Source organism: Macaca fascicularis, chromosome 6, assembly GCF_037993035.2.
Source record: "Macaca fascicularis isolate 582-1 chromosome 6, T2T-MFA8v1.1".
Taxonomy (NCBI): Eukaryota; Metazoa; Chordata; class Mammalia; order Primates; family Cercopithecidae; genus Macaca; species Macaca fascicularis.
Window position 1 is genome coordinate 176947868 of NC_088380.1, and position 16225 is coordinate 176964092.

Sequence of the window (16225 nt, forward strand, 5' to 3'; positions counted from 1 at the left end):
AAGAGACATACAATGATATTGGAGGCTTGGCAGGGGACAGGTTAGGCAGGGCTTTGTGGACCATTGGAAGAACTCATATTCATCCTACAATGTGATACCATCCATATGGTTTCAGTCAGGTGGAGACAGGAGCACATTTATCCTTAGATATCACTTTGGCTGATGTTTCTACGAGGCTCTTATCAGTGTGTTCAAAACTGAAATCACAGGTTCGATCTTCACACAATCTTGCAAGGTCAATAGTGCAGTTCAAACTCTCCCCCATGTTACAGATGAGAAAACAGGCACAGGGACACAGGGAGGGCTTGATAAAAGCCACTTGGCCAGACAGGGCAAGGTGTTTAACTCTGCATTTCAGCCTTGAGAGCAACCTGAATCTATCAATGAATAAATGGAGTGTGGGAAGGTGTATAAGGAACTGGATATTAAAAGCAATCCTATGTTCTCTTTCCCCAAATCTCCCTGATAATATTCCTACAGTGGGGCAATCCAAGTAGATGTGAGCAGAAAGTCGGTTGATGGCAGACCTCACGGGGAATGACCAAGCATGTCCCCTCTTCCCAGCACCGAGAATTTGGCATCAACCTCCCCTGGGGAAGGCACATGCCTAAACCTCGTCCACAGCTTGGCTTCTCTCTGCTACCACTCCAGCGTTCCTTATCTCCGGATGAAAGCAATTTTCTTCATTTCAAAATTAACAAAACAACAATGACGATAACATGCATTTGATATTGTTTTGTTTGTCTGCTCAGCGTCTAGAGCCCACCTCCTCCTTCTGGTAACAGCACCCTGACTTTTCTCTTGGGAAACAGCTCCAGGGTGAGCAAATTACTCATGGCCAATGAGGTTCAGTGTTGGCCTCTCCTTGAGCCTAAATCATAGTAGGTACTCAGCAGATGTTTGCTAAATTTAATAACAGTTATTATTTAATGACTGTATTAGTTCAGGACTCTTGGTAGCAAATGATAGAAACTTCCACCCAAGAGAATTTAATTGACTTGTGTAACAAAACATTTCTATGATGGGACTGGCTGCTCTCCCACCATCAACAGTAGGTAGAAGTCTATAGCGATGCAAAGAAGGATGGTCAGAGCTTTGAGCTCAGGGAACAGAGGAGACAGAGATGGCAGCATCTATTTGCAGCAACAGAAAGTCACTCTAGATAACCATAAGTGGAAAATGACAGAAGGGAAAGCTCTTCAGTTTCGTGGGTTCAAAGGTAAGGCTATAAAACAGTGTTCAGAAAAAGGTGAGGGCCAAGGAAGACCAGGTACAGGAATTACACTTTGCATCACACCACTGGGACACTGTGGTTAGAACCCCAGTGTTGGCTCCTTGTCCCTCCTTCAGCAGACCTGTGCCTGCATGTTGCCCTCAAAACTCAAAGCCCAAGGGGCAATGTCCAATTGATTTGGTGGAGGTCCTACACCTTCACTCTGCCTGGGTAAGGAGAGGTGGTACCTGAGCCCTGACTCTTTTTAAGATTCACATGGAATTCTTACCAAAAAAAAAAAAAAAGAAAGAAAAGAAAATGGGGCTTGAATGGCTGGCAAACACATGACAAATGTCCATTTCAAGAGGTGAGCAGAGTAACAATCTATAGGGACCCTAAACTCAGATTCAGGGCTGACTGAGCATGTGTCCCTACTAAAAACATCCCATTCAGTTTCAGAAAGTACTCCTTTGAACAAACCATGTGAGATTCAACTGTAAGCTACCAAAATGTGAGAAACTTAGATTTTATTCTTTAGGTGGTTGGGAGCTGTGAAGGATTTAAGCAGTAGGGGAGAAACATGTGACCAGACCTGCACTGAGAAAGATCCCTGTGACTGCTGAGAGGAGCAGGGAAGAAACTGGAGTCCCAAGAAACTAAGAGACAGATGCTGGTTCAATCAACCTAGACAATGGCTAAGGGCCTCGGAAGGAGGAGGGTGGAATTGAGAAATTTAGAAAGAAAAGGGTAGCAGGATTTGGTGACTGAAGTGGCTGAGTAGAAGGCAAGAAATCACCAAACTCCTGGCTTTGGAGACCAAACGTTCCTCTAACACCTCCTCCCAAGTGCTTCGTTTTTGTTAGCATGGAAAGGATATTGTAAAGGCCAAATTACACAACCCAAGAGGAAATCCAAAGTCAGACAGAGAGAATAATAGAAAGGACTATGGGGTTGGCAGTATGATTCATTATTATTCTTTAAGGTAAGGAGAAAAAAAATAATTGATCCTGGATGAAGAAATTGGGCTTGGCTGAGCCCAGGGCTGTGGGAGGTAAGTCCTGCTCCAGAACTCCTTGGGGGCATGTGGTTGAGGGGCCAGCAGGAAGGAGGGGGGATGGTGGCTGCAAAGGTTTAAAAAGACATTTTGTCCCAGACTGGTGATGGGAAAAATCTACAGGACTGGGTTTCAGTGGTTGGTAGCGAGGACGCCATTGGCAACCCTCAGTGCCTTTCCTGCTGATGAGTGCCTCATTGCCAACTTACCCAGTTTAAAATAAATCTTCAGGCTAGCCTGGAGGTAACTCCGCCTGAGCTTTGTCTTTTGCAGATGAGGAAGTGCAGGCTGAAAGATCAAGCCACTTAAGAAGGTCACACAGACAGGAAGTGTGGAGTTCAAGCTCAACCTAGGCTCAAGATTCCTGATTCCAGTCCAGTTCCCCCAAGCCATCCTGCTCTTTGGGGTTTGGGGTGTATGCCAAGTAGGATCTCTCACTGATTTGGCCCCTAGCACTATGCTTGATAAATATTTGAATAAGGGAGTTAATTTTCCATTGGTTTGGTATCAGTTGATCCATCAAGGGACCAGGATTAATTAAATTTCTCCTATGGGAAGTTAGAGCAGAGGAGAGGAAAATTAATGAGCCCTAGATAGGTCCCAGAGACTTCTCTGAGAGTATCAAGGGGGCACTGGTTATGCCAGGAAGGGAGATGAGTGGACCAGGAAACCAGGACAAGAAATGCATGTGAGTGGGTCTTCCTGTTAATTTTTCATGGTTTCCTAAGAGTGATCAGGCAGGAAATCCAAAAATTTTGATCGTGGTCTTTAAAGGATTTCTAGCCTCTCCATGGATGTAGGATCATTGAGGACATGGAGTTGGGACACTAAAATAATGCAATTTCTGACATAGTTCAATGGCCTAGGTCAGAAGCCAGCAAACTTTTTCTGTAAATGTCCAGATAGTAAACATTTTAGGCTTTGTAGACCAAGAGGCAAAATCTAGGATATTATGAAGATGCAAGAGAGAAAAGAAAAGACCACAAAATTTTTATTGATGAAAATAAAAAATAATAACAACTGAGTCAATTTTCTTGAAATACAGGTTTGCTAATGAGAAGATGGAATTATTTGGGGGGGAATAATATTTCATTAATTGGATTTCAAAATTAGTATTTTGTCACATCACAGTCAATTGTAAACGTTTATCTGTTAGTGCTGATCTGCAATGGATTTACCATATTTTGTGTCTGAAAATATCTTTCACACTGACAGCTGATAGGTGTGGCATCATTGTGATTTTCTGTGCACCAAGAAGCAGTGCTAAGCGATGAGACCTACTCATACATTTATGTATGTATCATTTACATACATAAACCATATGTAAATGAATGAGCCTTGCTTATTCCAGTAGAATTTTATTTATGGACCTGAAACTTGACTTTCACATAATTTTCACATGTCAAAAATGTTCTTTTTTTTTCTCAGTCATTTAAAAATGTGAAAAACATTCTTAGCCCATGGGCCATCCAAAAACAAGCAGTAAACTAGATTTGTCCTGTGGGTTTAGTGTGTCTTAGTGAGTCAAGTTAAACCATAATCAGGATTGTCAAAGGAAATCTGATGTTGTATGGTTATTCCTAATATCTGCCTGGCAAGGAAGAAGTACCTAGGAGGAAGGCCAAAGAGTTTAGATGGGACTAGAAATAGGGCGTTACTTGAGTTTCACCTTTGGAAGACTTCAGTCTGAGTCCTAGAATGAGGGTTTTCCAACCTTCCCCTGATTGGGGTTTGTAGGACTTGACCCGTGCCCTCTTGGCCCAAGACTCTTTATATTCTGTAAGCCCTATCATGGATTCCATTTCTGTCTGTGTGGCCATTCTGGGTCTTGATACAAGCACAGAGGTTTCCAAAGGACAGGGCAGAGCTGCCTGCAAAGAACAACCTCCCAGACTGCTGAGACCAAAGCGGTGGGTAGGCCTGGGGGTGCAGAGTGTCACTTTCAGAGCTACAGCTTCAAAGTGGCCCTTATCTCCAGACACACAGGTGAAGTGTGCCACCTGTTTATGAGTAAACTAATGGCCTAATCTCAGCTGGAGGCAAGGTAATGGGGCAAGGCAGGGTTGGAGAACACTCAGGTCATGCTGCCCAAGGTTTAACCCTCTCTAGGCTCCAGCAAGTGAATGTATAAACATGGCTCCAACTGAAGGGCCAGCCCTAACCAAACCACAGTTTTCAGCTAATTCCTATAGGATGGGGGAGAAGCCTGCTCCAAACCAGGACAACTCCACCTCTTCATTGTGTATCCAATGGAAAGTTGGGTTTGCAGCTTTTAATAACTTAGAAATGGCTGGGGGAAAAATGTTCTGAATCATTTACTCATTCAGCAAATAACCTTGGAATACGTACTCTACGCTGGTCACTGATGCAGATATAGACTTGGACAAAAGCCACGTCATCTGGCTTTGTTCAAGCTGAACAGTCCCTTGACCCAGTCACTGATGGAGATACAGACGTGGGCAAAAACCACGTCATCTGGCTGTATTCAAGCTGAACAGTCCCTTGACAGTCTCCATGACAGGGCAGAGAGCATATTATTGTACCCATTTTACAGAGGAAAGAGCTGTCACACACAGTGTCACACAGGAAGGTAGACGATAGTGTCAATGTCCCTCATCTTAGTATAAAGTTGTCTTCTAAAAACTCTCCATTATTTATTAATTTATTGACTCACTTATTCATGATTTCTGCACAGTGTTACTTATCCTGCATGAGACTCTCACACCAGTGCTTGGGGTGTAAGAACACAGGATTGCGTTCCCTTTTCTCAAAGAGTCTGTGGTCTTAGGGGATTCACTGGGGTCCACTTTCCAAACCAAGACAGCAAAGGAGCACTAGGAGAGGAGTGTTCTGTGCAGATACTCAGTCATGTGATAGCTAAGAGATGGATCTTCCATTTAATACTTTGCCTTAGGCAAGTCACTCTCCTCTGTTTCCTCACCTGTTAAGTGGGTATAACAATAGTACCGACTTCACTGGGCTGTTGCGAGGACTGAATGAGATGACACGGAAGGTGTCTGGCACACAGTCAGTGCTCAATAAACAGTGATTACTAAAGAAAACCCATGAGGAAAGGCTAAAGGGTCGGGAATTCAATGACACAGCTAATTTTGCTTGCTTTATTTTGTTCATCTCAAAGATTTGCTTTTAAATTGAACATTTTGCAGTTATTAAATGTATGAACTGGCCTTGTTTATACCTATGATCTAGTTGAATCCTCAAAGCAACTTCTTGGAATAGGCATTGTTAATTTCTTCCCATTTTGCAGATGAGAAAACTAAGGATCAGTGATGAGAAGTTCTCCAAAATCACACAGCAAGAAAGGATATGAGTCAGCGTCCTGGACTGCTTGTCTCCACCCTGGTCTCCCTTTTGTTACATGATGGATGGGATTTGGTTGATATTTGGCTGTAGATTGGGCAGGAAAACCAAGGTTCAAATGGGGCAGTGAATAGCTCAAATGTGATGGGGAAGCCCTGATGGGAAGGGTTGTTAAACCTTGGAATGGGCGACTCCAACAGAAGCAGAACCCCTTGCCAGGATGACTTCCCCGCCATCTTCCTGGATGACTCACAACTCACAGTGGTCCTACCTATAGGCAGCAGGCCAGGGGATGAAAAAGATGACCAGCCACTGTCTTTACTTTCCCCAAGTTCCCCAAATGTTTTCCCCTTTCATTATTATTCAGTCAATGATGACAAAGCTACTAGTGCTGCCACTGCTCCCCACACTGCTGCTCCCACTCCCACAAAGGAACCCTATCCTGCTCCATCTATGCACCATTTAATGCTGAATCACTCGGTGATGGAGTGATCTGGTGTCTGTTTACACAGAGGAAGCCCCAGCCAGAAGACCTGGTAGATCCAAGTCAAAGGCATCCGATCCCCAGCACACGCCCTGCCATGTGGCCTCCCTTGCCCACGCAGGCATAGAATCTACCAGGGCTCTGCTTCCCACCAAGCTGAGAGGCCACTGGATTAGTTTCCTACATCTGCCTTAACAAATTGCCACAAACTGGGTGGCTTGAAACACAGAAGTTTATTCTGTCATAGTTCTGAAGGCCAGATGTCTAAAACCAAGGTGTCAACAGAGCCAAGCTCCCTCCGAAGGCTCCGGGGGAGTTGTTCCTGGCCTCTTCCAGCTTCTGGTGGCTCATGGAATTCTGGCTCGTGGCTGATAACTCCCATCTCTGTCTCTGTCATCACATGGCCTTCTCCCCTTCTCTGTGTCCATGTCTTCTCCTCTTCCGTTTCCTAAAAGGACGTTTGTCATTGATTTTAGGGCCCACCTAGGTAACCCAGATAAGCGCATCCCAAGATCTTTAACTTAGTTACATCTGCAAATGCGAGTTTTCACATCTTCCAATTCTTAAACTCAAATAAGGTCCCATTCACAGGCTTCAAGGGTTAGAGCATGGACATATGTCTTGGGGGTCACCTCCAGCCCACTACAGCCACAGAATCTTTCTCAGCGTAGTGCTCAAATTAGTTGATGCACACACAAAAAAAGATGTTGGCCCATGAAATGCAGGCCTTTCATTTATTTATTTATTTATTTATTTTTGCTCTCTGAAATTTTTATTGGCCTCCTGCTCCCCAAAGTGGACCCTGCTTCTCCTGGGTTAATGTCTCAGAACTTCAGAGTCACTGGTCTCAGACACCACTTTGCCGTCCACTGTCTGGTGGGTGGTGGTCTTTTCGGTGGTTTAGTTGGAGTTGCTGCTGTCCAGGGCATCATCAAGACTGAATTCCTCACCATCTTCCAGCAGGCGGCGGTAGGTGGCCATCTCAGCCTCCAGTTTGACCTTGATGTTCAGCAGGGCCTGGTACTCCTGGGCCTGAAGTTGCCCCTCTGCCCGGGTCTATGCCAGCTCTGACTCCAGGTGCAGCAGGATCCCACTGAGCTTCTCCATCTGCACGGTGTAGCGGGCCTCCACCTCCCTCAGGTTGTTCTCCAAGCTGGCCTTCAGATCTCTCATAGAGTCCAGGTCGATCTCCAAAGACTGGAGTGTATGTCTCTGCTCTGTTGAGTGTCACCTCAGCAGCTTCAATCTTGGCGGACTGCGTGGTGACCACTGTGGTGCTCTCTTCAATCTGCTGAGACCAGTACTTGTCCAGCTCCTCTCGGTTCTTCTGAGCCAGCTCCTTGTACTGGACCCAGTGTCTGCCATGATCTTGGCAAGGTTCTGAGATTTGGGGACATCCACCTCCGTGGTCAACCCAGAGCTAGCAATCTGGGCTTGCAGTCCTTTTACTTCCTCTTTGTGGTTCTTCTTCATGAAGAGCAGCTCCTCCTTGAGAGCCTCGATCTCTGTCTCCAGCTGCAGCCCAGTGACATTGGTGTCATCAGTGACCTAGTGGAGCCCACGGATGTCGCTCTCCACGGATTGGCACATGACCAGCCCTGTCTCATACTTGACTCTAAAGTTATCAGCAGCAAGACAGGCATTGTCGATCTGCAGAATGATGCAGGCATTGTGCACAGCATTTGCGAAGATCTGAGCCCTCGGGTCCTCAATGTCTTGAAGTAATGGCCCCAGTAATGGGACCTGGGGTCCCTTCTTCTCCAGATGCTCCCCGATTTTGTTCTCCAGCTTCCGGTTCTCAGTCTTCCGGCTCCTCACTCTGTCCAGATAGGAGGCCAGGCGGTCGTTCAGGCTTTGCATGGTCTCCTTCTTACTGTGGATGCCTCCCATTCTCACCAGACCCCTGGCCATCCCCGCAACCGGGTCCCCAGACCTCAAGCTGCCCTGGAAGTTGGTGGACATAGAGATCCGGGAGCCTGAGCCCCCAGCACCTGCATAGATGCTGGCTGCGCTGCTCACCGGCCGGGCACCGTAGCTGGGAGTCTGGATGGAGCCCAGGGACTGGTAGTTGGTAGAGAAGGTGGAGAGAGTGTTGAAGCTCATGCAGTCTGGGAAGGAGAGCAAGAGGACAGGATTCAGGCTTTGCCGACCAAGCCTTTTATAATCTCGAGACTAGATCAACCCTAGTGATTTCATCAACTATAAACTTCTATGGAGTGCCAGTTATGGAAAACCCTCAGTATCTCAACTGTGCAAGGGACCATTTACTGAAAACTAAAAGAGAGAATGTATCAGAAAGGGCCTAACATGGTGTCTGGCACATGGTGGCATTCAGTTAGTATTCTGAATACTGACTCTTCCAGACACCTTGCTGGGTCCCATAAGACATAGTCCCTGCCCTAAAGAAGAAGCTAGCAGCACCACTGGTAAGAACATAACCTCAGGAGATCCTAAAGGGAAGCAGCCCGAGGGAAGTTTCTTTTGTAGAGAGAACATTCCTCCCACTCGAAATCACATATTTAACATCTGTCTTCCCCAATTCTTTCGTTTTTTTTCAACAAGTATGTTTTAGCTTGATCAGTTATGTGCCAAGCTCAAGAAATGAAATATTAAGCTAATGTCCCATGGGACATGGCCTACTGAATGAGACAGGATTGTAAGGATATTCAACCAAAATCAAGATATAACTACAACTCTAATGGGAAGAAGGAGCACTACCAGAGAGAAACAAGGCTCTACTGTCCATCAGAGGTCAGGAAGCCCCTTTGAGGAAGAAACATTTAAGCTGAAAGATGATAGGATTTGACCAAGCAGTGAGCTAGAAGATAAACTGAGACCTCAGTGGGGTAGAAACTATGTCTGTGTTCACTTCTGTCCCCCCAAAAACTAACCTAGTACCTAGCACATAAAAGGAGCTCAATAAATAGGTGTTAGATTGCATTTAATTGAAGTGTGGTTATCTAACCCCCATTTTACAGGTGGGAACAGCAAGGTAGAGCACCTAAGCTTGCATTTGACAGGCATGGATTTCTGTGGACGAGGAGAGCCTAGCAACCAGGTTGCTGTGGCTGTCCACACCATCCTTCCTGCCTCCCTCAGGCCCCTCCCTACTTGCCTCAGGCTCCCTGAAGGACGTATGTGCCAAACCAGGAGGAAAGAGGGGAGGAATGGGGGCAGTTGAGGAGGGAGGCCTCATTTCAACCTGGTACAAGGTGAACTATTTATGGCAAGAACCAGATGAGCAGGGAGCCTGGATGCTCAAAAGTCATGGAGGAAAAATACCCAATTCCCAGCCAGAGCGCCGAAGAATTGTTCTACTGGGACAGCTCTGCCCTGTCATACACTGGACTCCAGGGCTGCCCTGACAGGAGTGAACAGACCCTGTTCCCATGTTGTCTTCTCCCTGCCAGCCTCATTCTGGATGATTCTCACACATTGTCCATGCTCAGCTCAGCTGCCATGTCCAGCAAGACGCCACATGCTCCTCTCCCTGTTGGGTTAGGTGTCCCTGCCCTGCTCCTCTCATAGCCTGCAGTTGCTGCCCTTGAGATGTGCTGTGTGGTCATTTTCCGATGGTGAATTCATTCCAAGCAGTGATCATAGCCTGTACTCTCTTGTGTGAACCCAGCACCAGCCCCTGAGCCTGGGTACATAGGCACCCCATGAAAATTCAATGAATGGGCAAGTGAAGAAAAAAATATAAGTGAATGACACTATCAATCAATCACAACTTTTTTTTGTAAACAATTGCATGTAAATGTCAGAACCACCAGTCAGCCCCAGGCCTGCTTTGTACCAAAGATTGTCAGCACCCCTGTCCTACAAGGGTATGTGGTCTGCCAGAGGGTCTACAGGGTGAGGGTGAAGAGAGATATACATGACACTGGAACAGCCTCCAGATGAGAATTTATTCTTTTGCCATCGTTGAGTCACTGCTACTACATGCAAGGTGCTGCGCTAATGCAGTGGACTCAGGTATAAGACATGGCCTCTGCCTTCAAGGAGTTTGCAGTTTAATCAGGTCAGAGAAGACATATTGATGAGTGCTGGCCAGAGTGGTTGCAGGGCACAGAAAGGAGGTGGGATGGGGGGCACAGAAGGAGTAGGTAAGCCCAGACCAAGGTTGGCTTTGGATAGAAATTGTCCCACAGTTCAGAAGCATGACCAGCTCTAGAAGCCAGGGACTGTGGGTGTACATCATAGCATATAGGAGATGTCTCCCTGCCCCAAGGCTGCAGCATCAAATTCTGCCTAAATCTCTCTCTCTCTCTCTCATACACACACACACACACACACACACACACACAATGGTATCCTGGTGGATGCTTCAGCCTCAGCTTTCCCCAATTCCCTCGGACTCCTCTTCCCTCCCCCTCCTGGCACCTTATTCTTCAGTCAGGCTGAGCCACCAGGAGATAGTTGAGGACAAGAGCCCAAGGAAGGACTCTCAGAAGCAGATCTTTCTTTCCATACCCCTACAGTCCCTCTAACCCACTGCCCTGCAGGTCTTTCAGAGCTTCCCAGGCCACAACTGCAAAGAAAGTCTGGTCCTGCACCCTCTGCATTTGGGCTGAGGTCTCATGGCGCATGAGTGTCCAGAGCTCACCAAACCCTCCTCGTGGACAGAGTTGGTGCCAGGCTTGGCAGAGCTCCTTGGCTTGGCTTCCTTGGCTCCTGTAGGTGGAAGGCCCCTGAGCAATTGTGGTTCCTTCTGGGTATCTCAGCCAACCCGGAACTTCAGCCACAGCACCAGCACCCACAGGTAGCAATTGTGAAAAAGTAAGGCCCTGTGATGTCACATCTTAAGAATAATGCTGAGCAATTACCCACACAAACTCAGGCTGAGACTGGAGTAAACCTGCACTGCAGCACTGTGTGCCAAGAAGCATGGTGGCTGCTGACCACTAGAAGACCCCCATCCCGCTGGGAGGTGTAGCCTCCCACCATGGCCTAGGGGCTGCAGGCTTCCCCAGAGAATACTGAATGTGGCGCCCGAGCTCATCTGCAGCTGGGGGGTGTTTGGGCAGCATCCTGCTAAGGCCCACGGGGTTGGCTATGAAAGTTCCTGCAGCATGAAACATGCCTTCCAAGAGAAGTCTTTCCCATTGGAATCTCCTGGGCAAAAGGATGCTTGCCCATGGTATTCACAGAAGACTGGCAGTATAATGCAGTGTTAGGTGCCCAGGCTCGAGAGAAGACCAGGCTCAAAGTCTAGCTTTTTCTCTTAACTAGGTAACCTTGCATCTGTCTTTTACATTTGTGCACCTCACTGTGCTGATCTGTAAAAGAAGGACAATGGCAACCCCGCAGTGGTGCCCCTGTGAGTTCCCTCCCTGTCCCCCTTGCAAACCAGGTATTGCCATTAAGATAACATGACATTAAATCAGCCTGAGATGAGTTTTGAAACGGCAATTCTACTGGTTCTTATTGCAGATCAAAGGTGAGAGCAATGAGTCACAAGAATGTATCTCTTGAAAGATAATGCATGCTCACCATAGTCCAGATAGTGTCCTTGGTATATTACAGAATCTCAGTTAATTATCGTAATGACTCTATGAATACTATTATTCATCCCATTTTACAGATTGAAAAAGCAGAGATCAGAAAGGATGTGATTTTGCCCCATGATGGCAGAAGCTGCCAGCTGTCCCTCAATACATGATCTTCCTTGTTCCTTAGGTCTAGACTCTCTGATTCTTATCTGGAAACATGGCCAACCAGAATAATGACCTTTCCTAAGCTCCCTTGCATCCACATGTGGTCATGTGATTAAGGCTGGCCAAGGGGGTTTGGGTTGCTATGATGTATACAGTTCCAGGAAGTGTCCTTAAAAGGAGCTAGGAGGGGAAGACTTTCCCTTCTTGTTCCTTACTTCTTTCTGCCTGCTAGAATGTGAGCATAAGGGCTGGAGTTTCAGCAGCTATCTTGCTCTGTGAGGTGCAAGATCTTTGGAAAGATCTATGCAGGGCAGAGCCCGGGTTTCTGGCACTAAGGACTGCCATATCGGTCATGGACTGTTGCCCGTCAGACATTAATGTCTATTTTATTTAGTCACTATTATTTGAGACCTCTTTTAATTTGCACATTACCTTAATCCCAACTGATATTTCAAAATCAGGTGGCAAATAAGGGGCAAGGTTGATATTTAAACCCTGCCTCTCTCATCCCAAAGGACTCTTAAATGTCTCTGTCTATAATGTGCACATGTATTTGGATGAGCTGGGGGCCCAGCCTTGAGGGTTTTAGCACCAGTCCATCATTTGACACTTCATATGACTTGTATGCAAAAGTCACATGAGGATCCACCTTCTCTCCCAGCACTGGATCCCTGGTGACCACAGCTCAGCCCTGGGTGCCCCTACTGGCCCAAGGAAGACCCACACATTTTGGGTCACTCACTTCAGGCCAGGGAGACTTTCAAGGACTTGCAGGAAGTGATGGTGAGGAGTGACCAGCCTGTTAGTCTTAATATAGTCCTAAGAAAAGTTGTTTAGAGTGCTTCTTTCAAAAATAGAAGCATTTGATTGAGTCCTGGCTTCTGGGGGTATATAGATAGTCCCATTCTCATTATATCACTTGGATTGATTTGCAGATTAATACCAGGTTTGGAAAAACCGCCAACCTGTAGTACTAGACACAGGAGACACAAATATCATATACCGATGTCCACAGCCTGTGCTTCTGCCTTTCCGGTGGATTCTATTCTGTTATGGGTGGCAGTGGCAGGCCAGGACTGGACGGGGAAGGCCTACAGCTCCCCCTGCCATCTTACTCTCCTAACAAGAGCTCACTGTGGCCAGGAAGTCTGCATTCACTTGTTGAATCTTCTCCACAACCTTGGGAGTTCGCACTATTATTACCCCCACTTAAGAGAATAGGGAAATTGAGCTTCAGAGAGGTTCACTACCTTGCAAGCACGCAACACAGCCAAGATTTGAGCAGAAGTGTGTCTAAACGCTGTGACCAGTAAGGGTTTTGTGTACACCCGGGTGAGGTGGGGGGCTGGGCATCTGGGGTGTTGAGTGCTTTCAGGGAGGAGACACTGTGTCTGGGGATGGACTGGGGAGAGGAGATGGTAGGAGCACATGTGAGATGGGAATCCACTCATTCAGTTATTCCTGGGCACCTGCTATGTCCAGGCACCATGGATCTCAAAATGAAACACAGCACCTTTCGTCAAATAGGGCAGCAGGAACAGGCACAGGTGCTATGGGACTCTTTGCACACACTGTGATGCTCACAGGACACCTACCCACTGCAGTTTTCAGAGATCCCCTGGTGCCTCTGGGGATTCATCCTATGCCACGTCTGTGATGTCTCCAATTCACTTTAAATACTGCACGGAGGATCTTTCTGAAGCATTGCTTTCTGGATAATATCTGAACTCCCTTCGTGCCCACCAGGGACAGGTCTGTGGGTGCCTCTTCTGCGTCACTGTTCACACTGCCCACCCAGCTCCCCTCTGTGTACCCTTTTCCTCTAGGTTCCAGCCATGCAGGGCGCTGGGGAGGCACTTGAACAAGCATCATTGCTTCCTACCACTGTGCCCTCGGACACCCAGAGCCCTCCCTGGAATGCCCTTCCCACGTCCAGCTGACCTGGCAGTGGGAAGTGAACACCTCATGAAATCTTCTCTGTTCTGCTGCCCATAACACCAATGCCTCTATGGCACACACCTGGCAGAGAAGCAAATCCCAGTGCCCCCACGTGTTCGGCTGACTTGGCCAGTGCCCATCTCTCTAGGTGCTTCTCACCATTGCCCATGTCCACCAGTTACATGAGTCTTCTCTAATGCCAGCTGTCTGCCTTCTCAGCAACTTCACACCTTCTGTTCTCTCTGCCTGGGATGTTTTTCCCTGGGGACACCACACTTTGATTTTTCAGGTTCCAGCTTCCTGTACAAGACAGACTCTCCCTGACCACCCTATTTAAAATGGAAGCTCCTTTCTTCTTGATCTCTGTGCACCGCGTGGTTTTCTTATGATACCAGCACAATTGCAATAATTTTGTGGACGTCTTTGCGTGCTTGATCTTTCTGCCTCCCTGCACTTTCCACTGCATTGCGGGAGGAGGCCTTGCTAATGATGCTCCCAATTGTATTTCTGGCCTTTGAAAAATAGTGCTTAATAAATATTCATTGACAAGATGGTGGCTACATGGGTGTAGAGATATGAAGTAACTCAGTTAATATGTGTGGATGACACTCTATGTAAATGACATTTTAATAAAAAGTAGATACCAAATGTATTGGCTACTTGAAAGAAGAGCTGGAGCATGAATTTGCCCATGAGTCTTATTCTTCATATTTTGTCGCTGGTGTTTAACACAGAGTCTGACCCAACATTTCCTCCACTCTAAGATGCTCACGTTCCCATGATGTAAAGTGGGAGAAATCCGAGTCCATTACACTAATGTGCTCTTCCTTTACATTTCCTCTCTGAAAGGCATCATTAAACCAATGGTGCATCTTCAGATAGGTGACATATCTTAGAGTATTGAATGTAAAAAACAGTGTCTATGGAAATCACTCATTTAAATGTTGAACTAACTGGACTTGAAGAGGGATCAACTCTTAAGGGAGCTTGAAAAGGGGATTTTGGGGTTTCCACCCTACTTCCATTGCCTGTTTAAGGGGAATAGACATTTGAAAGAGCTACAGAGAGCACATTAGTGAAGGCCTTGGGATTGGATTACCCGTGGCTGGACCCTGGTTTGCTGCTTGGCAGCTGTGTGACCTTGAGCAGAGTGCTCAGCCTCTCTGAACCTTAGTTCCTCATGAAAGAGGGAGCATCATCCATACCTTGCAGAGCCTGGTAAGGATTAAGTGAGATAAAGCTGGGGAAGTCCTTAGCCTCGCAGCTGGTGTGCAGCAAGCCCTTAATGAAGAGTGGCCATTATTAGTAGAATTTTGCTCCAGCCCGGCCCCTGCACTGGGTCCTTGGCGCTCACAATCAGCCCACTGTGAGTGCCACATAATGGTGTGTGTGTGTGTGAGAAGGGACCAGAGTACAGAGGAGGAGGAGGAGGTACTGCCCTGGGGCCTTGCACCCTCGAATTATCTTCCTCCCAGTCCAGCCAAGCTGTTTCCTTCCCTCTGCTAACCTTCAGTCCTCTGAGAACCCAGCTCTAAGCCCCAGGGGTGCTGGGAACAAAAGGGCACAGTCAACAATCATTTCAGCTGGTGTCGGAACTTCTTTTCCCTCCAACATCCCTGGGCTTCAGAAGCCAGGAGAGGATTTCAGCCTCAGAATTGGAGCCTGCCCATCTTGTAGTCTCAGCTACGGCCCACCTGCCATCCCTCTCTGTGTATCCCGAACTGCCTGGAATCCTGAGCCAGCCAATGCTGTTTTCACCTCTGAGCCTTTGTACTTGCCATTATCACCCCTGACGCTCCCTGCATATTCCACTTCCAGCCCTGAGCCCTGAAATGGGATCTCCTTCTTGCCTCTATATTACGGGTGAGCCAACTGAGTCCCAGAGAAGTTTGGCAACCTGCCCTAGGTGACGTGATGGCATCTCACTTCCAAGGGCATTAGGTGATCCCCCACATCATTCATCAAAATGGTAGTCAAGAAGTCTGCAGAGCCCCCGGATGGTAGGCTTTATGTTCACTCTCTCATTAAGTGTCACGATGCTATGAAGTCAGTATTGTCCTCTCCACTTTACAGATGAGGACGCTGATGTGTTCCGTCACTTGCCTGACGGCACACATTGGTTAGCAGAGGTGGTCTTGAATCTCTAGTCCCTCGGGACTCAAGCCGGTGCCCTAAACAACCTCATTCTACTGATTTCTGGGGATTAGCATCCTGAAATTGGGACATGCTGTTTTGTAGTAAAACAAAAGATTCAGGGCCTCAGGAGGAGCCCCAAAGAAGGTGGGCTTCCCTGACCAGGCCAGACAAGTAGCACTTCTTCTTCCTCAATTCTTCCAAGATCCTTGCTTTTTACAGGATATAGTAAGGTTTTAGCCCTGAGGGCCCAAATACCTTGGTCACTTTGCAGTAGAAGTGCAGTTTTGTTTTTTTGAGATGGTGTCTTGCTCTATGGCCCAGGCTGGAGTGCGGTGGCATAATCTCGGCTCGCTGCAACCTCTGCCTCCCGGGTTCAAGCGATTCTCCTGCCTCAGCCTCCCGAGTAGCTGGGATTATAGGCA

At 47.2% G+C, this 16225-nt stretch overlaps 1 pseudogene; it reads right to left on the reverse strand.

The window, feature by feature from the left end:
- Window positions 1-7128: 7128 nt before the first annotated feature.
- LOC102130128 (keratin, type I cytoskeletal 18-like) lies at window positions 7129-9638 on the reverse strand (annotated as a pseudogene).
- Between the last annotated feature and the right edge of the window lie 6587 nt (window positions 9639-16225).